General features: G+C 48.4%; 1 long non-coding RNA gene across 24 annotated transcripts in view; it reads right to left on the reverse strand.

Annotated features, from left to right (window-relative positions):
• LOC120891422 (uncharacterized) overlaps positions 1 to 27,787 on the reverse strand; it is a 67,748-nt gene that overhangs the window by 4,242 nt on the left and 35,719 nt on the right. For 20 of the 24 annotated variants that reach the window (XR_013431380.1, XR_013431376.1, XR_013431371.1 and 17 more), the window contains 3 exons: positions 27,460 to 27,694; positions 880 to 1,071; positions 143 to 545 (listed from right to left, as the gene is read on the reverse strand). This is a non-coding gene — a long non-coding RNA (uncharacterized LOC120891422). Of the gene's footprint in view, positions 1 to 142; positions 546 to 879; positions 1,072 to 19,002; positions 27,695 to 27,787 lie in introns of those variants that run through there. The other 4 variants (XR_013431366.1, XR_013431370.1, XR_013431381.1 and 1 more) reach the window with 4 other exon arrangements.

Here is a 27,787-nt window from a genome sequence, read left to right on the forward strand (position 1 = left end):
GCCCTCGGAGAACAAAGGGTGGAAGGGACCCCTGAGGAGACTCCTCGACACTCGGTGACATGTAAGATGCCAACAGCCTCTGACCCGCCAGCTCCTCCCCCACAGGACCCTACGAACCTCTCAGACCCAAGCGTCGACATACCTGAGGGAGAGGCAGAGGGGCGGAGGCAGCCAGGGCAAGATGGCAGCCAGGAGGTCGGCGCTCGGAGAAAGACTTCCGGTGAGCTCAACTTCCTGCTTGACACACGAGGGGGACCCAGTCAGACGGACACTTCCTGCTCCTGCCCGGAAGTAGAGGGGCCCAAGAGAAAAAGTGAGACGGACGCGTGGGTTCAGTGGGCACCAGTGAACAAGAGTGAGGGGAGCGTGGACAGGGAGATGAGGGGAGGAGCAAGTCCCGAGACCATAAGGAACAAGCCACAGCACCCGCCAGACTCCCAGCTCTGGGCCCCTCTCTTCAGAGAAGTCCGTCTCTGTGTCTCTGGCCTTTGCAGTAAACCTGCTGCTTCCGGTCTCTGCGCCCTGTTCCTCGATTCTTTGCTGACCTGAAACAAGAACCCAATGCCCGAGAGAGTAATATACCCAAATAAGAACCCTTTTTTTTAAAATTATTTTTTTGTTGTTGTTGTAGTTGGACATAATACCTTTATTTTATGTATTTATTTTTGTATGGTGCTGAGGATCTAACCCAGGGCCTCGCCCACGGTAGGCGAGTGCTCTACTGCTGAGCCACAACCCCAGCCCCTAAGAATCTTTATTGCACTAGTGTTTGGAACAAATGCCTGTCTACCAAAAAAAAAAAAAACCAAAACAGTGGAAGCTCAGCGTCTCCTAGGATGAAATATCAAGCTGCTTGGAAAGGGAACTAGAATGTCATACCTCAAAGGTGGCCCTCCTAAATCCAGTGTTGAGCAAAGAGGAAAAGGAGTCTCAGCGAGATGCTCACAGTTTCAGAGTATGCATTGTAGCTTCTGTTGCCTGCAGGCGCACCTGGAGGTGGCTGTGTGTAGAGGAAGGCATGGGAACTGAGAATAACCACCACCACCCTTTAAAGCGTATTTGCGTTTTTTCCTAGAGGGGGACAAAAAAAGAGAGGATTTTTTTTTTTTAAAACAGGGTAGTAGGGACATGAGAATTTATTGTAATCTTCATTATATTTTTTTTTATGTCCAAGCACACCTAAATAAAATTTAAATGATAAAAGAGAAAGTCGATGATTCAGGCAGCAGCGAGGTGGATGGGGAAGGTGGGAAGAACAGAGAGGAGCAGGAAGCACAGAGGCCAATCTGAAGCGCAGGGATTCCCGCGGGGCCAGCTCACAGCCCTCTATATTCCTAAAAGGACTGAGCAAAACGCTGACTTTACCTGAACTTAACTCTCCAAGTTCACAACAAGAATAATGAAAATAAAATCCCACAAGCAGGTATGTTTGGCAAAAGGGGCACGGGCTGAAAGCCAGAGGGCACAGCTGACTCCGTTCTAATGCAGAAGTAACACGGTCCCAGAGGAAGGAGAAAAGCTAATTTGACCTTTCAGCCCCTGGCTCCGTATTTATCGTCTGGTGATGATAATGTGGAGAATGTTGTGAGGATTAATAAATTCATTTCTCGGGCTTTGCAGATAAAAATGTGCTCCGTAAGTGCTTTATTTTAAGAACTATGGAAGGGTTTGTTTATTCCAGGATCCCATTCAGCCGTCCCTTAAACCTTATCTCCCCCATTCTGGGTTTTGTGATGAATATGAGGTCTTCTGAGCGAGTGGGAGTAACCTTTGAGGATTATGCATTTTAAGCGCCGGTTCACAATGAATATGTGACCAGATATATGTCACATAGGGGAAGTCAAAAATATAATCCCTACAAGGTTAATGACACAGATTGTATTTGGAGTTTCAATTTGCTGCGGTAATTCTAGGCATTTTAGAATAAGGGACTTCAGCCTTAGCACCCCAAGTCTGCCAATGCAAACTCCCTGATACAGGGTCTACAAGGGGTAAGCTGGGGTTTGGGTTGGAGGCTGAAAATCAGCTCATAAAATTTAGTGGAAACATGCAGAATGTGCTCCTCACGGAGCTACTTCGAGAAGTTTCTTTGAGTGGCTTTTCCAGTAACTCTGAATGGTCTGTCCCAATTCGTCCATACTTCCTTTCCCCACGAGCCTTTGGGGAAAGACTCATGGTTGGAGAAGGCTTCTCTGCTAATGAGGGGCAGCAGAGCTCATGCCTAGGAACCAAGGGGTGCACACCGCTCTCCTGAGGGTGACTCTGCCCCTCCCCACCTGAGCCGCTACCAGGCTATGCTGGGCCAACTCCATAGGCACCACTCCATAAGTGCTTTATGTGCCACCATGCATGGCAGAATGTGGCTCTGCACAGTGCCCTATGCTGCTGGACTGCGGAAGCCACATGCTTGCTGGGGACCGGCAACTCCATCCTACTCTGCTGTGGTAAGGAAGGCAACACGTTTGTCTTCCAGGAGCCCCCCCACAAGCCACCTTGGCAATATCACTACAACACAAGTCACAGGCTGGTTTGACCTCCTAGCAGTAGGCATTGCTGACCATTGCTGACCATCACCTGGCACAACAGGGCTGCACGCTGCCGTTGTTGAAGCATAGCCTTGGGGTGCTTCATGAGGAGTGTGGCTAGAGCAATGTGTGACAAGGAGGTTTTGCTGTCATGTGACTGTCACACAGTGTACCTGCACAGAATAAGATGGTGAAGATGACTACCCTGACACTAGGTGACCCAGTCCTCTGGTATCACTATGGGCTCGTCATTGACTGAACTTCCTTAGGGTACACATGACTCTAAATGACCCTGAAGGCAGCTCCTAAGACACACTCCCCCAGTGACCCCACCTCCTGAGACTTGTGGTGCCTCCTCTTCAGTATCACCAGGACCTGTGACTTATGTCCAAGCAGATGATAGGCTGTCACCCCCCATGACTCGTCCTGGCGTGACCTCGGTCTCTCCTGGTGCCTTTAACACAGCCATCAGCCACAGGCTTAGGCACCAGGGAAGGAAGCAGGGTGCCCCCACCCACAGCCAGCAAAACACGCAGGCCCTCGGCTAGTCACCCAGAGGATCTGAATCCTGCCAAGAACCTGTGAGCCTAGAAAACATCCCTCCCCTTGGAGTCCCTCAGCAGGGACCTTCACCAGGGCCAGCCCCCGAGACCCTAGCACAGAGCACTGCCACGTCAGTGTGCCTCCAGGCCAGACAGCTGCAAGATGCCCAAAGTGCGTTGGGTTGGTCTCCAAGACTGCAGTTCTTTGTCACACAGTAATAGGAAAGTGGGACGTCGGCTAAGGAGCAAGCTTCGAGGGGTCGCCGTTATGCACTGCAGTGCAATAATAAGTAAAACTGGTGGCTTCTCTGACCTCGCGGGAGCTCTGATGGAGGGAAGGAGACAAACTTTCACGCAGCATTGCCATGTTATGGAACACGCTCTCACCCCATGGGGACTCTGACCAGTCTAAGCCCTTTCTCAATATTTTCATACCTAATCCTCACCACCATGATCACTGACTGTTAGATGAGGCTGTTGGGCACAGGGCTGAGACCCTGTGGGGAGAGCAGAGACAGAAGAACACTGAGAGCGACAGGGAGGAGGGGCTTCGCATGGTCTGAGGAACGATGGGGTGGAGTCCACGGGCTGCTTGGTGGGGTGGCCTCCTTGATCACATTTGCGTTTTGAGACGGTCACTCAGGAGTCGAGAATAGAGTCCGTCCGAGGCTATTAGATTTTTTTCCAGCAAAAGATAATCGGGTGTCCTAACCCAGGTTGGAGGCAGGGGCAGCAGACACCATCAGGAGATATTTTGAAAGTAAAAATGAACAGAAATTGAATAAGGGGAGGTGATGGGAGCGACCAGGGATGACCCACAGACTTGAGCCATGCATAACTGGAACTTTGTATCATTTGCTCCAGTTACAGGCTGACGGCTCTGTGATTTCCAAAGTCAAAGGCAGCGCCTCTGGGAAGTTGGCCCCCAGAGTCAGGTTTGCGGTTTCCCCAGATACCACCGCATGAAAGGGAAACGCTGCTGCAGGAGGTGAGGGGTTACAAACCCTCCCGAAAGGCACCTGAGGGCTTTGGCTGAGCACTTCAGTCACTCATTTAAAAATCAAATAGCTTTGGTTTTAGAAAACTCATTTTTTTAATGAGTGGGCCAATATGGTTTGCTCCAGGCATTATTTCAAACACTCGCTTCAGATGTCTTTCTGAGTCTCCTTTTGCTTCTCTAAACCAAAGAGATCCATCCGCTCCAACCCATCACCTGGGGTTCATGGAATTTCACAGGCCTGACTCCTTCATTCCACAGCTTCCCTGGCTCCTCTGTGCACCACACCCCAAATCCCAGCCCTGCGTCCACTTGGCAGGAATGTCCTGCCAACTGGATGGTACCCAGAGAGGAGCCTGGTGTGTGTCACGTAAATAAGAAATTAACATCCAGGCGTGTTCTTCTTTTCTGACGACGGGCGTGGCGCACAGCTCACCCAGTGCAGCTGATCCAGCCTCTCGCAACCGCTAAGCCATCTCTTTTTCTCCAGGCACAAAGATCTACCACCCAAGCCAAAGGCTGTGCAAACTAGCACAAGCCTCTGGAGTCTCCAGAGCATCCTGAGCATTGCTGTAAACATCCACTTCCTCACCTACAGTGTGCACCTGGTGACAGTCACCCACAGTATCGCCCACAGTGGGGACTCTGTGGTATCCACTGCGGAGATGACCCCTGCCTGGTGCTGTGCAGGAATGGGGGCAAGAACCTTGAGGGCAGAGAGAACTCGCCCTCAGCCACCACCGAAGCGTCACTTCTGAAGAGGAAAAGGCCAGGAACAGGTGAGGGTTTCTAAGAACATGGATCCTAAGGATGTGTAGCAGGCCAGGCCCCTTCACTCCCCCATGTCACCCCCAGGAGTCCCAGCCACCAATCTGCAGAGGAAGCTGGCAGGAGCACCCACCTGGGGGAAAGACCTGTAGTCAATGCACCCAGAGACCCTCCTGTGAGAACGTGGCACAGCAGATCCCTGCACCCGGGCAGCCCGGGTTCCCCCTGCACAGGTACAAGCAGCCACAGCCACACCTGTGCACTGAGGTGCCCCAGCATTCAGGACCAGTCAGCTGCAATGTTAAAGGAAAAGGTCACTGGGAAGGAAAGGTAAGGACCCCAGGGAATGTGAAGCACCAGCTACGTGCTCAGCAATGCGGTGAGTACTGACAGGAGCACAGCAGCCCTTCAGCAAGGCCCGGCTTGAGAACACAAGAGGCACTTCTCTGGGTAGGACTAGGAAGAGCTGCTTTGAATCAGAACCACAGAAACAGGCCCAGGTGAGATGAATGGGTAGCCAGGAGAGGAGAGCTTGTGCAGAGCAGGGGCGCGCTCTGGGTCAACACAGACCATAAGACGGAAGGCCAAAGATTCTCCGGGGGAAAAGCAGCCCAATCCATGACCAAAGGTATGAATGAGGACGGCACACAGGGAAGAAACTGACGGGTTTCCCGTGCAGAATAAAAGTGTGTATACCGCATTAAAGAAGCACGATCTTCTAAAATCTCACCTAGATCCATTCTCACTTCATTCATTGCTTAATTCTGGGCCTGATGAGACCAGAGAGGGTCAATGACAAACCAAAGTCAACCAGCACAGTAGAGACCCAGGGTTGTGTCTTCACTCTATGATCCTTTGACTCATTTTAGATATCGTGGTGTAAGGCTCAGAGAGAACAAAAAGTTTAAAAAAATAAAAACAGCGAAAGAACCCCCCAAAAAACTTCTAGTTTTTATTTCATCCAGAAATAATAAGACAGACAGGGGTCCCAACTGTGGGCAGGTGCGGTGGGCCTGAAGATGGGAGGCTTTGGGGCAGGGCTGTGTGGGCAGTGTCCTCAGCTGTCCTGCGTCCACATCTTCTGAATACAGTTGAGAGAGACTAAGGGGACTCATGTCCTCAGCCTGCGTCCCCTGAGTGTCAGGTCTCAGAAGCCATCACCACGTGTCTTTCAGGTTGCTTCAAGGTCATGGTGCCATCAGACCTTTGCCCTGACTGGCAGCCTGGCCCTGCCCACTTGCTTAGCAGACCTAGCACAGGTCTCAGGATTCTTCAGTTCTGCAGTGTGTATTGTAAGAAGCTTCATCGACACATTCAGAATGTAGTGGCTCAAAGCGACCATGAGCAGCAGGAAATCAATCTCTGTTTGGTTTCACTTCAAAATAGCCGGTTGTCATCGAGTTGACCAAAGCTGTTCTGGTTTGAACAGGCCGATGTGCCCAGATGGCACCCAGTTTCAGGGTAGACCCTGCCAGCCAGCACACCCACCCATCCGACCCGGTGATGCACATGAAAGTGCTCTGGTCGAGGGGAGAGATCCGAGGAATACAAATGCATCCACGGGAAGGGCTGTGACCTCACTAGAAGCCACATCTTCCTGGTGCCCAGAATTTTGCAGACCCAGCTTCGCTGCCATGTCACCAAAAATAGGCTTGTGCCATTTCCCCCCTGGGGTCCTTCCTGTGTGAGGTCACCCAGCAGCCCGCGAGGGGCCGATCCGTCCCATCTGTATGTGCACCATGACGGATGGATGAGCAGAGATGAACCGAGACCCCTTCTCAGAGACTGACCTAAGTTAGAGTCCCACTTACATGCCAGGCCTGAGTGTCAAGTGAACATGCACGTCGACCCTGTGTGCTCAGTCAGGAGAGCCCCGGCCGGGGGTTCTCACAATCCACTGCATACAAAATTTATCTAAGTAAATAATTATTTTTAAACCGACGATTTAGGCAGCTTCGGTATTCCACATTATGCTAATGTTTGACAATTACTAAGTGTGGGGATCAGCTAGCTTTTTTTTTTTTTTAACTTTAATTTAAAGCAATTTGACATGGGAAGGTTATATTTTAGTTGCCAATAAAAGCAGTACTTTTAACATAAGTGTACAGTAGGCCCTGGGGTATGTGACTATTATCTTTTCTGCAATTATGTGGTGTTCTACATAAATGTTTTAGAAAAAAAAAAAGAAATTTAGAAATATCAGAAGTGCTAACTTCTCTCCAAGTACGCGGGGATCCATCAGGACCCTTGAGCCCGCTCTTCTCACGACGTGGGTTGAGGTTTCCCCCTAGCGGTCACACGGGGAACGACGCCAGCTGGCTTTGAATAAATTAATTCCGATGATATCTTAAAAACACACACTTAGCAACCAGAATATCGATTCCGCGAACATTCTGTCTTGAGATGCAGTTGTTCAGTTTCACAAGCTAAATGCCATTAGCAGTAAGAGCAAGTCTCTGAACCAATTAACCTATTTTTCTGGAGATGCTGTGCTTACCAAAATAAAAAGAACATTTCTCAGATGGTGTTTGCCATGCTTGTCTTTCAGATGTCCCGGAGAAAAGGAAATGATTTGTTGCCAGGAATTGGGTAACTTTCCTCTTTTCTGCTCTCTTAAGAGGATTGGACGCGAACGAAGCAAAATAATAATATTTTGTTCTTAAGAGCAGGAAGGTGGCCCTCGCAGGGCTCACGGCCCTTCACTTCTTCACATTTGTCTTGGAGGTGTTCATACTTAACTAATGGGAGAGAGCAAGGGAAGAGCCCAGGGAAGGATTTAATCAATAGCCACTGCCAATTTTTCATTATTATGGGATGCTCCCTTCCTATCATAGGAAATCACTCAAGAAGAGTCAGGCCAGGGGGACACAGGCATCCCCCGGCCATCTGCTTAATAGGTACATTTAATCCGTCAACGCAGAGACACGGGGCTGGGAAAGTGGGGTCCCTCTCTCTGCCTGGGAGGATGACCCTTGGAAGTAAAAGTTGCTCGTGGACAAATCCTTTTTTTGAAGCCTGCACAGTTCATGATTATTCCTAGCAGGAATGATAGTGTTTTTTTAGTTGAGGATATGCTTTTCCTTGGCCCTTACCTAACCACCTGGAAAATAACCTCTGACTGTCCTCTAGAAAACCCAAGGAAGCTCGTGCTGTTCTTACAGGCATCTTCCAGAGGAACAAGCCAATGTTCTTCTTAGCAGTGGTCCTACAGGGTGGCCAAGTGACATCGTTTGGATCTGCACTGTTCTCAAAGGACCTCCTGTTAAAGGTGTGATGAGCCACTTGGAGCTATCTGGAGGTGGTGGAGGTTTTAAGAGGAGGGGCCTCTGGGAGGTCTCTAGGTCACTAGGGTGTGCCCCTGATGGAGACTCTTCAAGTTGAACCTTTTGCTCCACCACAAGCTCCCTCCTCACCATGATGTGCTGCCTTATCTTGGGCCCCATGAACTGGAAGCTCCAGAACCATGAGCCAAAATAAAACTTTTCTCTCTATAAAGCAGATTATTTCTGGCATTTTGTTACAGCAAGAGATGGCTGACTAACACACCACGCCCAGCTTCTCTGTCTACAAAATACCCCCCACTTTATAGCAGTGAAATAGTTAGCAGCACAGGCCAAGTTTGAATTTCACTGTGTTGTTTCTGAGATGAAGAACCTCAGTTAATTTCTTTCCTCCTCTACGTGCCTCACTTTCCCTGTGCATAGCTGGGGATGATCACTGTATGTATCTCACAAGGTCGTTGTGAAAATTGTTGTTGATGGATATTAAGCACTTGGAGCCTGGCTCATAGCATACATTCTCCAATAAACACTAATTAGTATCTTACTGTTGATTTTCACCATATACCTAGTAGCTTTTCCAGTAAAGTTCTACTGTTCTTGTCTGGTTATTTGGAAAGATTTCCAAACGAAAATAGCTTTCTGGGAAATAGTCAGACGCTAACGAAAATTTTCTAAGCTTCCTCCACACAGTTTGCCCTTTCAAGCATCATCTTGTATTGTCCCAGTTTCGTGCAGAGGAATTTACATCTTCTATTTTGACTCCTTGATGGTGACCTGGGAGGGCTGCTGGTCATTCCTGGGGTTTGATGTTGAAGGTGCCTCCTCACCTGCTCTGTGCCCATCTCACAGCTCTCACCTGAGACCTGCAGGGGTCATCTACACGTTCTCATCCTCTCTGCGTCACTGCTACGGGAGACTCGTGCAGCGGGCCATGTGCAAGTCTGTGCACCCAAGAGGCTGCTCTAAAGCCTGGAATCGTCCCACCTGCTGCTGTCTCCCTTCCCCACAGAGCATCCCAGACCCACAGACGGCTCGTGGCCAGCCTCTGCATGCCTGCATGACATCTCTAGCTGTGTTCTCTGTTCCCTCATGGACGCTCCATGGTACAGACCCGTCCCTTAGGCCATGTTGTCATATTGTCACACTTCTCCTTTGGACTGCTCCTTAATCCCTTCTCAGTCAGTGCAACTTGCGCAGTAGGACCACCTCCCAGCTCCAAGGTGGGGCACGGACACTAGGTCTGCACACGTGCACCCTAACCAAAGAGACCAGGGCAGGGTCCACCTCGCCACCCAAGCCTGACTATGGGTATCTGATGGAAGCCGTACAGAAGACATTGTCTTCATCCTGCTGAATTCTAGAACTGAGCCTGGAGCATCTGGAGACCCAAAGTGAAGGGAATCTGCCTGCAAATAAAGCCATCAGAAGAAAGCAGACCCAAATATGGAGAGAAACAAATGTGTGCATCCCCATGGAATCCCCTGGATCTAACCATGCCTGAAGGAACATGGCTCTCAGCCCTGAGAGCCAATAAAGCCCCTTTACATTCACATGAATGTGGACCAGTGTTCTGGTACTTGCCCTCCCCACACGCCCCTCAGGAATGAGCACACTGCCTTCCTGGAGACCTGGTTCTGCCTCGGGTGTGTGCTGTCGGGGTGAAGACCTGGGGAACCCAGAGCCCAGGCCTCTCTCCATCATTCTTGGCTCGTGTCTCTGGGTCCGGGGCAGTTGGGATGATACACAGCTCAATCCTTCCTCCCCACCTCCCTGTCTGCTTTATCTCTGCAGAAGGAGAGCCGCCTTTTGAGATCTCCTGATTCACTCTGTGGGAGGGAGACCCTGGGGCCATCTCTGCTCAGGACGATTTGCCTGGAAACTCGCTTGAGATCTGGGAAGCTCTGAGGAGAATTCCAGGAGATCGCAGTCATGGGATCTGGTCAGGCACAAGGTGCTGGCAGAGAACACTGGGACCCCATGTGGCAGGAAAGTGCCACCCGGGGCACAGTACTTGCTGCTGCTTCAGGAATCCGGTTTGCACCGACTGGTGAGCAAGTTTATTTGCGGACAGGATTCTGGGCCTGGGCTCAGTAAACTCACCGAGTGCAAAGCCCGCCAAGCCCGCAAAGCCAGCAGGACTGGGCTTGGCCTCACAAGAGGACGATCCTTGATCCTTGGCCACTGTGAACATCTCAGAGAAAGAGCAGGGCAGAGACGCAGAGCCAGAGGAGAACTTGAGCGCAGTGAGCCCTCCTAGCCTCCTGGAGAAAGGCAAAGTCGACTTAGACGGCCTGACGCTCGGGAAGGAAGCTTCCAGGCTCCTGGTGGGAATGTGGATAGCTCCACTGGATAGCTGCGGGGTCCCTTTGGGGCTGAGCCACGCACTCTGCAGCCTTGGGCACGTCCCTTTCTTTTTCCATACCTCAGTTTTTCCATCAGTGAAACGGGACTGACAAGGTCTGGGGCTCATTGTGGAGACTGTACGAGCCGGCGTGAAACACAGGGCAAGCTGCCTTGTGCACCAGGAGAGCTCAGCTCCGCCCGTAGAGCACGGCCTGACCATACAAGAACCCCTACCTGGAAAGACCTCACACGGAAACGGCTCGAGACCAACACCGCCCAGGACTCGGGGGCCCACAGCTACAGAATCTGAAGAAGCCAATTCCAGAAGGGACAGAAAATCCTATTGGGCCTGGCAGAACGTCCAATGTAAACCCACTCCAGACTAGAAGTCTGAAGCTCTTGTTCTAGCAGCCGACCCAGACAGGACGGAGCGTGGCGAGGTGCCCAGGGAGCGTCCCAGCCAAGCCAACCAGCAGCAAGGCCTCAGCTGAGGGAGGCTGGGGCTCTGGGCAGAGCAAGGCAGTTCTCTGTATTTATTTTCTTTCATTTCAGCTCCAGAGCAAATTGATCCTTTTTAAAACACCCAAATTTGTCTTAGTCAAGGGAAAAGAATCTTCACCCTCGAGGCAGAAGGTGTAGACATGTACCCCAGAGGATGGCCGTCATGAGTGCCCAAGACAGAGCCTCCGAGAGGACCTGCCACCCTAGATGGGAGGAGATAGGGGAAGATGGGCCAGCCCTGGTCCCTGGCCAGCATCATCAGGGACTTGAGCTGGCCTCCTCCAGTGGTTTCCTTAGTGATAACAGGCTGACATTTTCCGGAAAGGCCTTCCACATCCAAAAAGAACCTTCTGGAAGGTTTTGGAAACAATACAGCTGCCATGATAAACTCTGACTTGGAAAGGGATACATCGAAGGAGCGCCTGGACAATCCCTGGACTACCGAGTCACCCAGGAGTCTGGATGTCGTCTCCTCTTGAAAGTCTAAGGAGAAGGAGACTCTCGTATCGATCAACTTGTGATTTCTTGGAAAGACTGTCTTGGGTCCATGGAATTGGTCTGGGGGCACCGGACTGGCAAGTTGGTGGTGGCCTTTGAAAGAAGCTGACAATGTGTAATTCTTTGTGCTTGAATTTGGTTCATGGATAAACAGCCATATCATGCTTGTTAAAATATTAACAAAATCAGGGAGGAAGATAGGATTCGTTTGCAAATATCAGGAAACAGTTTGGGGGAGGAGAGACTTAATACATTGAGAAAGGACCTCCCCCACCCCCAAAAAAGGAAACTTAATGCAAAGTCTATAATAAAGAACTCAAGTTAGGACACCAACCCAAAACCAGGTCCCAGTGGCCGCCCCCAACAGAGGGAATGTCACAAATGAGCTGCTTGAGCCCACATACTCAAGCCTGGCTCCCCCAACCTGTCTCCAGGGCATGAGTGCCCACAAGCTACCTTGGCTCAAAACCAAGGAGATGACGAAGGGGAGAATCGAGGGGTGCTCCAGGGTCTGTTTGGGACGTCGGCCCTTACCGGCAAGGACAGTGAGCAGATGAATGAGCAGCTACCGCTTGCTTTTGGAAAGTTCTTCCTTTCACGTGTCAACGTGAACCTCTAGCGTGACGAAATCCTTGCACAAGCACGAGAGCCACAGTCACATGTGACCTCCAGATGAAGCCAAATGGCAAACAATAAAGCCTTTCACATCCACTGGTCCTGGAAGATAATCACAACCCGGGCTCTTTGCTAAAACGGAATGTCTTCTCTTCTGAGAAGGCACATGTTCCCAAGGAGCTGTTGGTCTCAACAGAGGTCTTGGGGGTCCTGGATCCACCAATAGCCAGGGGTCAGCAGGGAAGACTATTCTAGCTGCCTTTGCAGGTGCTGCATAGGACGACCTGCTTTAGAAATCCCGACTTGGTAGCCATACCACAGACCCTAGGGCCTGGCTGGATTCAAGTCCAGCACCACCGCTTGCTAGTCAATATGAACCTGGACAAATCACCTAACCTCTTGCAGCAGTTTCTGCATCTGAGCGAAGGTGACGGCAGCAGCTTCCATCTCTGTTCCTGCCAGGAAGACCACGCGAGTTCCTTCAGAGCCAGCAGTTTCTGCAACTGAGCTCAGGTAACATGCATCTGTGTTTGCCACAGGGAGGTGGCCGTTAATGCCCCACACCCTGCAGGGAGCCCTTTTGACAGATAAGCTTTGTAGGCAACGAGAACATGGGCCAAGGACACCCAGCCGAGGAAGGGCCGAGCTGGGATCCACGGCTGCACTGCCCCGTCTTCCTGCTGACTATGCTGGATTTCTTCTAAGGATTTGGCAAGCGAGTGGGTGAGAAGGCAAAAAGACCCAGAAACCATTTTCAGGAAAAAAAAAAAGCTCAAGAGCAGCGATCCCGTCCTAAACCCCTTCCCTCCAGCCAGCTTATAGTTCAGCTCCTGTTCATCTCAGTTTAAGATGCCCCGTCCAGTGCCCTGAGCTCCTGTCCCATGTAAGACCCTCCTGGCCACTCCTGTTAAACACACGCACCTTTTTAAATACTATCATTATATTAAAATTCTCTGTTAGGAAATTAGTTGTTGCACAGCCATCTCTTCCTGGACCATGTACAATGTAAGAAGTCAATAACCAGACTCATCTTGGTTGCCAATGTATCCTTGGAGCCAGGGCTTGGCATACAATAGGGGCCCAATAAATGATGAGTGGAAGAATGGATGGAAGAAAGTTGGGTCCAGAGAAAATGTTGTTAGGGGCCACTGATGCAAAAGTAAATCAGTACTCAGGCACAGCATCCTGCCAGTCACCCCGTGGCAAAAGCCAGAGAGCAAAAAATTTAAATCGCTTATTTTTTTCCAAAGTCAAAATAAAGTCCCACGAAGCACTTACTCAACATGACTTGCCTGTTAAACACAGAGAAACTTGGTTGTTCATGTTTTGATGAGAGATGTTTATTTTGATGCCATTTCATGAATCCCAAACCAGTAAGCCAATAGGTTGGTACTGTCTAGAAGGTAAATCACCCCATCCATCTACAAAGAATGTAAGTGTCCGCGGGCTCTTTCCTGGAGTTTGGAATTCTAGTTCAAATCTCAGTCCTTGGTGAAGGATGGAGTTTGAGAATTTCTAAATGATGTGAGGAAAGTGCCCATCCCATAGGTAGAGAGCCCGGATCTTACCCAGGCCAGAGGGCTCTCTGGGGGAGGCTCTTGGATCTCTGCTTGAGATACAGCAACCTGGGGGCAAAGCTGATTGGCAGCTTCCACCCCAGAGACCTGCCCTGTGTTCACAGGTCAGGGACCTCCACATTAAAGGCACAGTCACGCTGAGGTGGACCCACCTCTCTGAGTTGACCCATCCTGGTCTGCCCTTCCCTCTCGAGTCACCTCTGTCCTCATGACTTGGGTGTTTCTAGAACTGACAATTGGTGGAAGCCTCATTTGCAATTTTCAGTGTGGTAGAGTTTCTGTATTTTCCACGTAAAGACTAGTTTCAAGAAAAACACCCATGAATCTATAATCACCTCCACAGACAGCTTTGATCTTTGTGGTTTCAGTTGCCTGTAGTCCGCCACGATCAGAGAATCTTACGTGCAAAGTTCCAGAAATAAACAATTTGTAAGTATGAAACTGGCCCCTGTTCAACTTAGCCTGATAAAATCTCAAGTCCTCACATTGCACCCACCCAGAACATGAAGCACCCTTTCTCCAGTGTATCCATACTGTATATGCTACCTGCCCGTCAGTCACTTCGTCGCCCTGTAGGTTGTCGGATTGGCCATCACAGTATCAGGGTGCTTATGTTCAAGAGATGACTTTAAGAATGGTCCCCATGGGTAAGAGAAGTGATGCTGGGAATTTGGATATGCCAAAGCAAAGTCGTGGCATGCTTCCTTTCAGTAAAAGGGCAAAGTTCTTGACTTCATAAGGAAAGAAAAAAAAAAAGTGGTACGCTGAAGTTGCTAAGAGCTATGGTATCCATGAAATTGTGAAGAAAGAAAAAGAAATTGGAACTAGTTTTGCTCTCACACCTCAAATCACAAAAGTTGCATGATAACTGCTAAGTTAAGATGGAAAGGCACCAGGTTTATGCATGTTTGTATGAGAAAAAGCACACTGAATGTAGGGCTCAGCAGTAGCAGCTTCGGGCATCCAGCAGGGCTTGGAACTCCTCCCCTGTGCATTAGTGGAGACTGCCATATATTCGTTGGTCTTTGTGCCTTGCAGAGACCTACCTTTCTCAAGTTCAAATAAGAGAAGCTTCAAGTAAGGAGGCAAGAAGCCATCCACCACCACCCGCGTTAGCTGAAGTCTGGGTGCCTGAGAACCTTAGAACTCACCTTGAACTTGCCCTGGTTTCTGAATCACCCGAACCAGATTTACAGGTCTCTTGATCAGAGATCAGTTGTTCTAAACCAAACCACTAGGGCAGAAAGGGATTTAACGCCTGAAATCAAGAGTTTACAGAACTGTTGGGAGGGCAAAAGAAGTAGGTGAGGCTGGGCAACCACACCTAGAGACTCACCGGACAGGAACCTCTGTGTCTGCCTCTTTCTCATGAGTGTGGGGATCTGGAAGCTTCCTGCAGAATTGGTGTTCAAGACACTGTGATTCAGGCACAATCCAGAATCAGGCTCGCCACTGCTAACCCACACCCAGCAAGTTACCCCACAGCACTAGAATACCCCTTTCCAAACTGTGTGTGGACCGGGGTGTGCTTCAGCCACAAGAGACCTGGGGCTTGCAGACATTGGCTGTCCAACCAGTGACATTAGAAGAGAAGCCAAAGGTGCACTATGTGGCCACACCTATAGCAAGGGGCATGCGGAGAGCACCTGCCCATCAGACACAAGCCGTTCCTGGGTCACGTCCAACTTCACACTAGTAGAAGAACACCCTTCCATCTTCTTCCTGCAACCCCCAACCTCTGACAAAAATCACACAATGGGACTGCAGATAGGGACCTGCTGTTTACAGCTGGGGGCAGAGGACGGGCATGGGCCATGCGGGGGAGAATTGCAGCAGAGGTGCGGGCTGGGTGGAGGAATACCAGGAGCAGCGGCGGCCAGCAGTCAGAGGCTTGAGAGGACAGGACGCTGGGGCTGGCGGCTGCTGAACAGTGAACACGGAGAAAGATGACCATGTTCACAGGGTCGTCGCCTTGAGAGAACCATCACCCTCCTCCACCCTAAACTACTAACACGGGCAAAGTGCTGTCAGCTCCCGGGGGTCCGAGATGTGCACAGTCATCCACTTCTAAGCAGGTTGTGATGGCAGCGCTCTGTGGGCTGCCGTGGGTGAGTGTGGCACAGAAAGGCAGGCGCTGCGCTGGTCTGTGGCAGCCTAGGTTAATAGGAACCGGTCGTCAAAATAAATTGAGCTCTTTTCTTTTAAAAGTGCTTTGTATTCTGCCATGGGATAGCAAACATGTGTGTTGCATGTATCCATTGTGAGCTGACAGCGGCACACCCATGAACTCACTACCTAAGTCAGGACCCATCTGCTGGAGCAGCTGTGGGGTTGTGCTGATACCTGACACCTCCCTTCCCTTTCATTCCTAATTAACTCTTATCCCAGAGTTTAGGATTTGCAACCCCTTGCTTTAAAAACACATAGTGTCATCCCGTGCAGGCGATCTGAAATAACTTCACGTTGGCACACGTCAATCTTCTCCTCATCCACAGCCATTTGTGTTCTTGTTAACAATTTTCTTTTGAAACCTATGTATCCGGGTAAGAAAACAAACAGAAGTCCTGGGCATTTCCCAGAAGAACAGAGAAAGGAAGAGCGGGTATCTTCTGCGAACACTGGAGTCACTTTACCCTCTGAGCAAGTTTGCATTCTCCGGCTCTCCCTGGTAAAACAGGGGCTAATTTTTACTGTTTTTTCACAATGGTGAGCCAGCCACAGAGGTAATGAAATTAAGCTTCCTTCATTTCTCACAAATTCCCCCACAAAGCAAGGCTGTAACGCACGAAATGCAGAATAAATAGGTGGCTGGTTTTCAAGACTTGAGCCATAACTGATTTGTCACCGTGTCCCTTAACAACATATTTGTATTTTGCAAAATGTATGATTTTTTTTTTTAGCCCCCGAACAAATATATTTACATAACTGTGTCTAACGAGGAATTACATTTAACTTCTCAGAAATGACAATAACTAAAACCTGAACTGCCAATTCCACTTCATTAGTGCGGTGGAAATGCATTCCAAATGTTAATAAAAATTCCAACATGCTGATAAATTAGAGCTTCTGAGGAGCTTGTGACACCTTGGTTAATATATTCAACCTCAATTATATTTCTCTTCAGCACCCTGTTATCTGGAACCTTTGCTGGCAATCAGAGGTGCTGTTTTTCAGCGGCCAATTTTCTAGATAATGTAGCTTATCAACACTGTGGGTAAACTTGCCAATGGAATCAGGCCGCAGTGAACCACACACCCGCTAATTGCATCTCTTTTTTATGCATATTTACAGACTGTCACTTCAAAGAAATCAGTGGCCCATTGAGGCAGCCAGTTAGCTGGAAGAATTGCCTCTTGCAAATGAAAATTAGCAAACAAGCTAGTGATAAATATGAAATGAACAAAGTATAAAAATACTGTTTTGTTCCCAAACTTCCTTGTCATCCCAATTTATACTCCCAACAGAAGGAGTTTTGAACATAGGATTTGCCTTTTGTTTCAAATGAAGACAGAAAGAATTCTTCCTTAAACCCACTAACTAGGTAAAAGCCTATTAGCTTTTTCCTTCTTCTCCCACGCCACCCCCACCCCAAATTTCTATTCACATAAACAGGTTATTAAATCCCGCGTTAGATTTGCTTTGGAGTTTGAATAGACAAATGACATGTTAACACTTCAGAAACAATTAACCCCAGGAACTTAATTAAGTTCTTCTGACTTTAAGGAAGCACATTTCAAAATAATGTTTTTAAACTCTCTGAGTTTGCTCAAGAATAGCAATTCTTCCTTCTCCAAAGAATTTACAAGAGCCAGCTACCAGCCCAGAGCTCTGCCAGGCTGCAGCCAGGTGAAGGGTGTGGCAGTAGGAGCCCCTTCTCTAGCCCTCTAGACCCGGGACAGAAAACAGCAATCAGCAAAACCACTTTCCAAAAGCCCGGAACTGGCTTTGGGTACCAGAGAAGGCGACGCTATAACTTCATCCTTGGGGCATGGCATAATCAAATTTGCAGAATTCGGGCCCTGTGTTTGTCTGAAATCTCTCCCCTGACTTTTTAGAATAACATTTTGAAATCCTTCGCCCCTACCATGATGTTTTCAAGGCAATATTAGGTTTTGGAAAATATGTCACTTTAATATAAGCAGGTCATTTTAATATAACTTAAAATAAACCACATACCAATTAAACTATAAATACTTTTAAAGGTCCGGTGCCAAACGGAGCCATTTGGAGTGGCAAAACTCAACAAACAAACGGCACTTAAAGTCTAGCCTTACAGCTGAGGTTCAGCGATACTGTGTTTGGTTTGGAGCGCAGAGGGCCACACCTGCTGTGTGTCAGTCTCAGCCCTGCTCGGCTCTCTCCTGACGTCAGGCAGAGCCTGTCGACCACGGGTCTGCCCTTGTTGGCTTTTTGTTCTTTGAACGGAGCCTGAGCAACAACCCAAACACTGGTGAGAAGTCCAGGAAAACCTTCTACAGCAGACTGTCCTTCCCTACGGGAGGAAAGTGCGTTTCCTGGGCCATTAGGACTGTTCAGAAGTCGGCTTTAGAGCACTTTCCACACGGCAGCCTAACTGTGCTTGACGTGGCTGCTTTCCTGCCCAGACCGGGAACCCCTTGAAGACAAGAATCCAGCGCAGGGAAGAAGACCCCGCTATCCAGGAGATCCCGCCTGGAGGGTGAAAGGCACCTACACAGCGGTGGTGGACCAGGGACCAGGGACAGGAAGGACGAGCTGTGGGCAGAGAAGGGGCCACTTTCCTCCACCTGGGGGGACTGTAAAAGAATTGCAGGACAGATGACGTTGGAAGCAGACCTTAAAGACAAGGTCTTCCTGCAGGGAAGGCATTTCAGGCAGACCCAACCACAGCCCATACAGAGGGCAGGAGGGAGATGGGGCGCTTGTGGACAAGGGGTGGTCCGTGTAGCCAAAGCCTGGATGGTGGCATCCACCAACAGAGGGAAGACACCTGTGACTGGTTCCCTTACTTCTCATCCACTTTTATCCTGGGAAGACAGGGAGTGGTGAGCTTTTGGAACCAGGCGCACCCGGAAGACCGACAGGAGACACCCTGGTTAAGAGAGCCACCCACGGGCCGTCTCCGGGGTTCGCCTTCAGAGCTATGAAGTCACAGCACGTGCCTGGGTTGTCTCCAGCACAGCGAGACCCACCTCACAAGACACACCGGGAACCCTGTCACCTGCTCCATACTGGGACACGGAGGTGCTGAATCCAAGTAAATATCCATAAGCTTCCCTGTTCCTGCAGGGGTTCGTTGCAACTTGCCTCAAGATCTGTTCCTGAGAACACAGCGATTGTACCTAACGTAGTCTAACAGTTTATCCCAAAGCTTAGTTCATTATAAGTGGTTTTTATTTCTAACATCCACAGAAAGTTAACAAAACATGAGATTGCGTCACGCCACGGCAGCCGGTTTGTTCTCCGAGTAAATGCTTGAATTGATGGAGGTGATCATTCACTGTTTCTCAGCTTTCCTACGCGGAGGCGAGGATCCTAGGAAATAAAAGGTGGTCAATGATTGTGGCGACGATGCTGAGAGGGAGGCTGATCCTTCCAATGGGGTCACGGCCCGCCTGGCAGGAGGCAGGACCTCCTCTAGTCTTGAGAAGTTCCTCAGAAGCAGGAATTTGTAGCCTTGTTTTTGGAAAAGAAGAAACTGAGGTGGCTCCTTCCGGCTGAGGCTTCAGGAGGGTTCAGGGCGGAGCTGGGTCCCCACCTGGGTGACACCCTTCCGAGCCTGTGCCGTGTCCCCCTGTGCTGGGCTGCCTCCATCTAAATTGTCACAGTCGGCTTCTCTGTTTTAAAGTGAGCTTGGCTGAATTCTGTTCAGGAAAGAAAAATCAAGGGGGGGAGGAAAGAGAAGGCTATGCGGGGAGAGGTGAGGGCGGGAGGCCATCTGAGCACCCTCTGCAGGGCTCTCCACTCATCCTGATCCTCTCCCTTCTGCTGCACTGGGGCAGGCACTGCACCCGACTCGGGCCCCACTATGTCCCCTGGGCCGCACAGAGCCAGCGCACAGAGGGTGCTCTGCAAATAAAATACACACATACGTTTGCTCAGTCGCCACAGAAGAAACTCTCCACTAGCCAAACTGTCAAGTCCTACCGGCCTCAAAGGGACTCCACCACACCCAGGACTGGAAGTTTCACGGGCCGTTCTGCACCTTTGTAACCATACTCTGCTTAGTTCTCAATGACACCACTTGGCTGCCACTGAGAAGGGACCTCAGGAGAATGGCTGGTGAGTTTCTGGTGTCTTAGTCTTTCCCACCCGGATTCTGGGCAAGCTTCAAACCAAGAACAGACTCCCCCTGCCTGCTCTCCACTTTTTAAAATGAAGTTCTCCGGGAGTCGACTTGAGGATAAGACCCCGACCAGAAACTTCACCACCCTCTGTGGTCTTGAGGTCAATTTCACTATGATTTAAAAAAGAAAAATAAATAAATAAATAAAAGCATTTACACTTAGCCCAGTGCAGAATGGATTTCAATGGGGCTCCCGCCTCACTTTATGCCATCCACCGGCAACTCACGCTCCCACACATTCCAATGTGCAGCACACACTTGAACCAACCTGTAAAACTGCCTATTCATGTCACGAGTGGAGGACGCCGGGCCTTGGCCAGGGGCCCTGTCATCCACCCTCCTGAGATGGATTTGTTGCCTGCTTTGCTGAGGTCCCATCAGGCAGCTGTTTTGAACTGAACTTCTTGTCGGTTTTCCTTTTTCTGTTTTGTCTCAAGCTGTTGTGATTCTCTTTCCTCTTTTCCCAAGCCCTCTGCTTTTGTGGTTAAAACTACAACTTTAACATTTTCTGGGTCCTCCCCTCCTGCCCTGGTCAGAAGAGCCTTGTTCTCTGTGATAGAATCATTCGTGGGGGGCTGAGTAGAGGGGAGCACAGGAGAACCCAGCTCAGGAAGAGGAAGGAAAACCCTATTTGGGGAAGATGGCTATGAGACTGTCTGAGCACAGGACGGGATCGAGAAAACCGGAGGAGCTCACCTGGAAGCAAGACTCATCCCCAGGCTGGGAGCCTGAGCGAGACAGATCACCCTGAAAGAGGTTTCATTTCATCTGAGGAACTGAGCCTTCAGCAATTACTCGGATGGGGTAGTCCTGCAGGAGCTTGCCTGAGCCCAGGAAACCTGGGTGACTTTGACGATCCTGAGAATGCCAAGTCCACTCAGTACTTGAGAGAGTGCGGGGTGGACACAGAGGCAGCTTTGGAAGTTTTTTTTTTTTTTTTAAATTGGTAAAATGTAATTTGTCCTGAGTATATTTGACACAAGTCACCCATAATTGCCATTTCTGCAAGGTGTCTCAATCCCGATGGCACCATGTGCCGTTTAAATGACCATCCATTTGTCCGGAGGAGAAAAAATGCCACAACATTGTCTATTAAGTGTCAAAAAGCCTTTTCTTTAACTGCAGAGGGCTTGGACAGAACTCAGGAAATACTTCAGCTGGAAAAGGAATGTTAAAAGCCACCCTTCAAGCTATTGGAAAACCTATTATCAAATGTTAAAACCTTTAAAAAAAAAAAAGTTAAAAAAAAAGAAAGAAAAAGCCCTGGAGTGTCCCCAGCATGATTGCACGTCTGTGTTTAGCAAGGTCCATCATCATTGATAATCAGAGACAAAACAACAATGGGTACGTTCTACCTGCTAATCAGGAGTCTGGGTGCTGAAACTCAGCGACTCGGGAGAAGAGGGATCTGGGGGCATGTGTTTCTCTCCATGCGGGATCCACGCTTGCTGACAGAAATGCAGTAGATGCTTCTCATTATCACATCTCTAGGTCATCCTGTCAGCACTGGGGATGCTTTAAGCAGCTCCTGTGTGGGAGAATCTAAACACACACACACACACACACACACACACACACACACACACATACACACACACACGGAGAACAACACTCCTTTCCTAGAAAACGTGGTGTGGCTGATGTACACAGCTGCGTGTATACCCCCGTGCACAAGCCTTCTCCCGGTTCATAGGACATAATGAGAATTAATTAGCACATTCCTAAATCATTAGCCCCAATTTCCTCTCTAATGTGTGCATCTACGCATAACTGAAGATTTTCTAAAGAAAAGAGACAGACACCAGAAAGCTGGGGTCAGGGGCAGACGCAGAGATGCTCGTCTAAATGGATGTACTGTGACTGTGCCTCTTTGTGATGCAGAATTACAAATGATTTTAATTCAACCCCTTCACGAGGCGCGATTCCCCTTTTCTTCTGTTCTAAATACAGTACCAGCAAGCCCCCCAAATTCATTTCTTACAGACTTGGAGTATTTAAAAATTTCTCCAAAATGCCACATGTCAGTCAAAAAAGAAAATGATTGGCTTTTAAAATTATAATTTAAAGCACATTGACTAAAGGCTATGTTTTCATTAATGTTTAACTCCTTTTTAAGCTCCTGCATCTGCAGCTCTCGGGAACATACTAGAAGTCGGGTTTCTACCTCCACGTCCTTCTGGAAAACAAGAGCTAATAACTAAAAGCACAGAGTTGCTGTGCAGAATAGCCCCTGTGGATAGGAAGCGGTCCAGTGGCTCGAACCTCCCTGCACTGTACACTGTTTGTTCGTTTGAAATGGAAACATCGAGAGCCTCTCCTTTCTATCTGTAAATGTTTAAAAATTAAATCTAACTGCGAAGCTTTAGGTAGTACTTATATGGGAAACTTATTTCTTTAATAGAATCATTTTATCTCCCCTAAGGGAAATTATTTTCTGTAGACAATGTAACCTTTTTGGACTATGAGTAACTCTTCTTAAATCATGGTAATAATGCATTTAAACAGGAGTTATTTCAAAAAGAGTAGGATTTTCAGCAAAGCACCCACAAACCTGACAATGCCAAATAAGGAAATAATCGTTTCAAATGTTTTATTTTCCTTTCCTTTTATGATAGTGTTTTTTTTTAAAAAACTGTATCTTATTGATTGCACAAATGTAAGCAGGTGATACAATAACAGAACTGCTCAAAACAAGAGGGAGAGCCTCAGATTTGGAGAACTACATCTTGGATCTGGGGTCCCAACACTAGGGTTTTGCCAGTCCCGTCTCTGACGTGTGCTGTGGCAGGTCCATTGTTTCCACGGGGGACCCTGGCTGAAAGGTGGAGGGCACCCTTCCACAGTTGTGCAACTTCTTAAGAGTCTTCAGTTACTTCAGAATAAAAGATTAAAAACAATCACCCACTATGACTTATTTTGATTTTTTTTTTTTTGTCCATACCAGGGATAAGAACTCAGGGGTGCTTAACCACTGAGCCACGCCCTCAGCCCTTTTTAGTTTTTATGGTAAGACAGGGTCTCCCTAAGTTGCTTAGGGCCTCCCTAATTCGCTGAGATGGCCTTGAACTTCCACTCCTCTTGCCTCAGCTCCTCAAGCCGTTGGGATTACAGGTGTGTGCCGCTGCACCCATCTCCCAAACAACTTTCACAAGTCTGACTTCTTAGATGTGTTGGATTTTTGCATGACAACAAACAGGATAGATCTTGCTAACATACAGATTTTGTGACTTAGAGAAATTTCTGAAAAGTCCAGCATTGTGCCCTTCGACTGGTTCAGATCAGAGGGTGGTACAAGCCTGGCCAGGCCCCTCATTAACTCTCTCTGGCTAGTTTTTGCCTCCATTAACTCTTCTCCATCTTTCAACCCCACCCAGTACCCAAAGGCTGCTATCCAGTGGCGGAAAGCCAGAGGTTGCTCTCCACTTCCTATGCATCCGAGGTCTAATCACTGACCCCTCAGCACCCAGTTTGCTCACCTGCCAAATGGGGATAATGATAGTATTGTGAGGATGAGGGAGTCAGGAGCTTGGTGCCCGGCATCAGCGCACGGGTGGGCACTGGGACCTCAGGGAGACTTCCTTGTCTTCACACAGTAGGGGGAGAGTGCTGGAGCCCCACGGAGCTCCCACACACTGGTCCCTCCTCCTGCACAATCCAGCTCTTTTCAAGCCACAGCTTCCCTGTCTGAGAAAGAAAATAACCAGGCAGCGTCCAGCCTGTAGCCAATGGTCCAGCACTGGGCTATTTCATGAGGGATACTATTTTTACATTCCAAACTATGTGTCTCAATGTTTTGGTGCACTAAGGAATCCTAAGAAGTTTCGTTCCATCTTTCTAGCACTTGGCTCAATCAAAGTAGATACTAATGATTGAAGAAATAAACACTAAAATCACCAATGTGAACCACCTCGCTGAGGAGCACAGCAGTGGCAGTGGCTTCCCAGAACCATTCTGGTGGACAGAATCTTTCCTTTGTTAGATTCTGGGGTTCTCAAAGGGGCAGGGCCGCTCTGGGCTCGCGGCTGCCCAGTTCTAGTGCCACTCAGTAGGTGGCCATCCTGCCAGCGAATACGCCCAAGTGCAGCCGCTGTTCACCTGGATATATTGATATATTCCAAAAACCTATCGAATGCCCACAGGGCTGACCTCCAGTGCTCCAGCGCTCCCTGTACCACTTGCTCCTAGGCTGCTTGTCGGTCTTATCAAGCGGCCTCACCATAATCCTGCAGGCATTCAGAGGGCTGGAATATCATATTCCGGAAATAGTTGGTTTGCTGTCAGAAGTACTTATTGACTGTGACTCGAGAAACCCTCATAGAGATAAATCTAACAGCACAATAATTCAATATTTTTTTTCTCCAAAACAAAACCATTAGCATTTTATTAGAAGAAATATTTCATCTCTCCCCTCTCTCTCTCCATTTAAACACGCCACAGATGTAGCACTCCGTGTGGGTTGCGAGAAAGTCAAAGAATATAATTTCTTGATTAATTGCCATACACAGGATCCAAGTTATGTACAATTTTGGTAGTTAACCCCAGCACCTCCCATAAGCAGTTACCGCTAACCCTTCCAAATAAGCACATTTATGATAAATCACTTGGAGCTCTTTAAGTGGATCAGGCCTTAAGTTATTCCTCGGGATGGATCATGTCATTTCCAATGTGCGCAAACTGCAGGAGAGAAATTCCTCTCTAAACCTCTGCACGGCCGCGGCGTTTCCCTCGCAGGCTTCACGGGAGTCTCAGTCAATATTTCTTATCTTATTTTTAAATATCTTGTGGTCTCAGAAATGGCTGGTGATTCAAAAATTACATCAGGAGTCCAAAGATAGACTAAGGGCTATGACTCCAATAAAAGCAGCTCTTCCACAAGACGGAAAGAAAATGCCCGTTGGTTTTAAGGGGACTGGGAATCAAAGAGCTATTCTTGGTTTGGCCAGTTAGAGTCTGTCTCCGAAAGCCAGCCACCGCCGGTCCCCCACCATCTCTCTACTGAACGGGGTGCATGAATATAAACCCCGAGGATTCCTAGATTTTGATAGAGTGCTGAATTCGGAGAGACCGATACTTTTTTATAGACTTACTTCCCCACCACACGCTGTTTTGTGAGTCAGTCTCCGTGTTGGTTATTTCACGGGTGGAGTAAAAAAGAAACGGAGATGGCCTCAGCAAGGCTCCAGGGATCGGGTGAGAATGGTGGGTGCAGGGTGTGAATGGGTGGGGTGCCCCATCTGGACGCATCCCACATTTTTATAAGGCAACCTCTGGTGTGAAAATTCTTTGCCGGGGACCCTGTAGCACTCAAATATGTTCTCCTTTTTGCAGTTAGGCACAACTGTGGGAAGTTTCTGATTTCCTACAGGATTAGTCCACAGCACACCATGGCAAGTCCCTGCCATTCTCGCCCTTGGGGCCAATTCAGACTCCTCCGACCGTCTCCCGCTTTCCCTCCAAGTTCCTCTTCTTTGCCTGTGCAGGTGCATTTACCCAGAAGCGATTTCCTTAGTACTTATCCAGGAAACCCTCTCTTCTTTCGTTACAAGTGCACCGATATAAGAACTTTGTAACAAGTGATAGTCAAATCACTCAGGGACACTGTCCAGTGTGGAAAAGCAACACTCCCAGCTGCCCTTCCCTGGACTCCCACACCTCGATTTCCAGCGAGGTATGTTTGCTTAAAATAAATAGAATCAGTTTGATTTCTCACAAGCTTTTTGACTTCTGTTGTCTCAGCGTCCCCTACTAAGCAGGTACCACTTCTGCAACCAAAAGTGTTTTTCTAAAAAGAATTTAATAAATGCTCTATCTTTTTTCTTCCTTTAAAATAAAAAAAAAAAAAAAACAATGGAACGCCTGTGCTGGGTATTGTTTGCCTTCTATTTTGTTGGTGTGGTTTTTTGGTTTTGTTCTTGCTTTTGCAGGGCCCCTGACCCCTCTGGAGCGTCTTATTAACAGACCACTGTTGATTCCATCATTCGCTACCAGAAAGCGTTCCCTTGCACACACACACAACAAGAATGAAGAAGGGGTAACAACGGGGAGAAAAAAAAAACCGCCCTCTAAGTTTCCCTACCCGTAGCCTATAATTTCCCAGTTGGCATAAGCAGTCGGCATCTTTGAATAACCAACCAACATGCTGATTTAGCATTCAGCAGATGGACAGGAGGCTTTCGGAGGTGCTCCCCTAGCTGCAGGTTCTCCCCATGCCAGGACCCCTGGGGTTCCGAAGGCAGAGCCACCCTGGCTACTGCCTCGCCCGCCACGGGAGCCACGCTCAGCCCCAACAGGTCCACTCCGATCAGTTTCAACCCCTGACGCGGCAGCAGAAATCAAATCATTCTCTTCCTCCCTATTTTTACCCACGGCATAAAAGAGACTATTTTACATGTTAATAGTAATCTGATGTGGTTGTATAAATCTGATATAAATATGATACTCTGTTTGGAAATGATGCTAATTTAGTTTAAAATGGAGATTACATTTCAACTTGTGAAAGAGCGCGGTGGAATATTAGCATTCGTGGCTGTTATGTAATTTCCCTTTACACTACACGAGTGTTACTCAAAAATCTTTTTCTGAGCCTCTTTGTCCAAAGATTTCCCATTCTTCCTATAAGAAAGAGCACTTCTCTATTTAACTACAAGTTAAACAGGTGGCAGAGACCCTTGAAAAAAGATTAACAACAACATTATAAATGCATTTTTGAAGAAACATTTCAAGTTACAGTGTAATAAACTGAACAGAATGTCCTAAGAATGTCAAACTGGGCACTGTAAAAATAAATGTTATTCCCAAGGAAAATAAAAAGTCTGCATATTTATGTAACATTCAGCAGATGGGCGTGATATTAATATAGGGTTTTCAGTTGTACTTTTATAGCTGCTAGATTTTCTTGCCTAACTTGGCAACCCGAGGCACCATTTGAGTTTTGGATTTGGACAATACTGCAACAGATGTCCAGACCAATAAAATAAATTCCTTAAGGGCTCTGCTTAATTTGTGTAATTGATCAATTTTGGTTACATAGGCCTCAGCTCACCAGCATGTAACTGCCTTCCACAAAAGCTTTGCAGTTGGGATTTCGTTCCATATGTTGCAAGTTTATGGGCTCTCTCTTTGATAACACTGCAAATAGAACAGAGCCTGCGGTGACACCTGTTGGCAACCATCATAAACCCAGGGAGTGGGTGGCTGGGCAGGGGTTCTGAGCCGGCAGTGTTGACATTTCGGGCTGATTCTTTGGGGCAGGAGTTGAGGGAGCTGTGCTGTGCATTGTAGGAGGGTTAGCAGCATCTCTGGTCTGCATCTACAAAATGCTAGTCGTACCCCCTCCCCTAGTAGTGACAACCAAAAACATCTCAGGACAGTGCCACATGTCCCCAGGGGCCGGGGGTCAGCGTTGCCCCTGGTGAGAATGTTGGCACACACCAAATGGCTGAAGATCTCTCATACTTTTTAAACAAAACATAAAACTTTTTTCTCACCTCAAAATCTCTCAGTCTTGTGATGGGTTCACAGAAACTCATGAGAACTTGTGCCCAACTCGGGGTCTCCACAACACACATGCCCCTGCTTGGTCCCTGCGCCCAGGCGGCTGGTAATGAAGACGTGGATTTTGAGGGCCGACTCTCGGTGTTCGTTGCTCACCTATTAAACTTGCCAGAGCTGCTGTGTTAATTATCTCCCGTATCCTTGATTTAGCATAATACGGCCTGCAGCCTGTGACAGAAATTAAAGGAAAGACCGGTGACCTCTTTTGTGATCGTGCTAATAACTACATGATAATAAATTAGTTTTCAATTTTCAGGAGAC

Source organism: Ictidomys tridecemlineatus, chromosome 16 (assembly GCF_052094955.1).
Source record: "Ictidomys tridecemlineatus isolate mIctTri1 chromosome 16, mIctTri1.hap1, whole genome shotgun sequence".
Taxonomy (NCBI): domain Eukaryota; kingdom Metazoa; phylum Chordata; class Mammalia; order Rodentia; family Sciuridae; genus Ictidomys; species Ictidomys tridecemlineatus.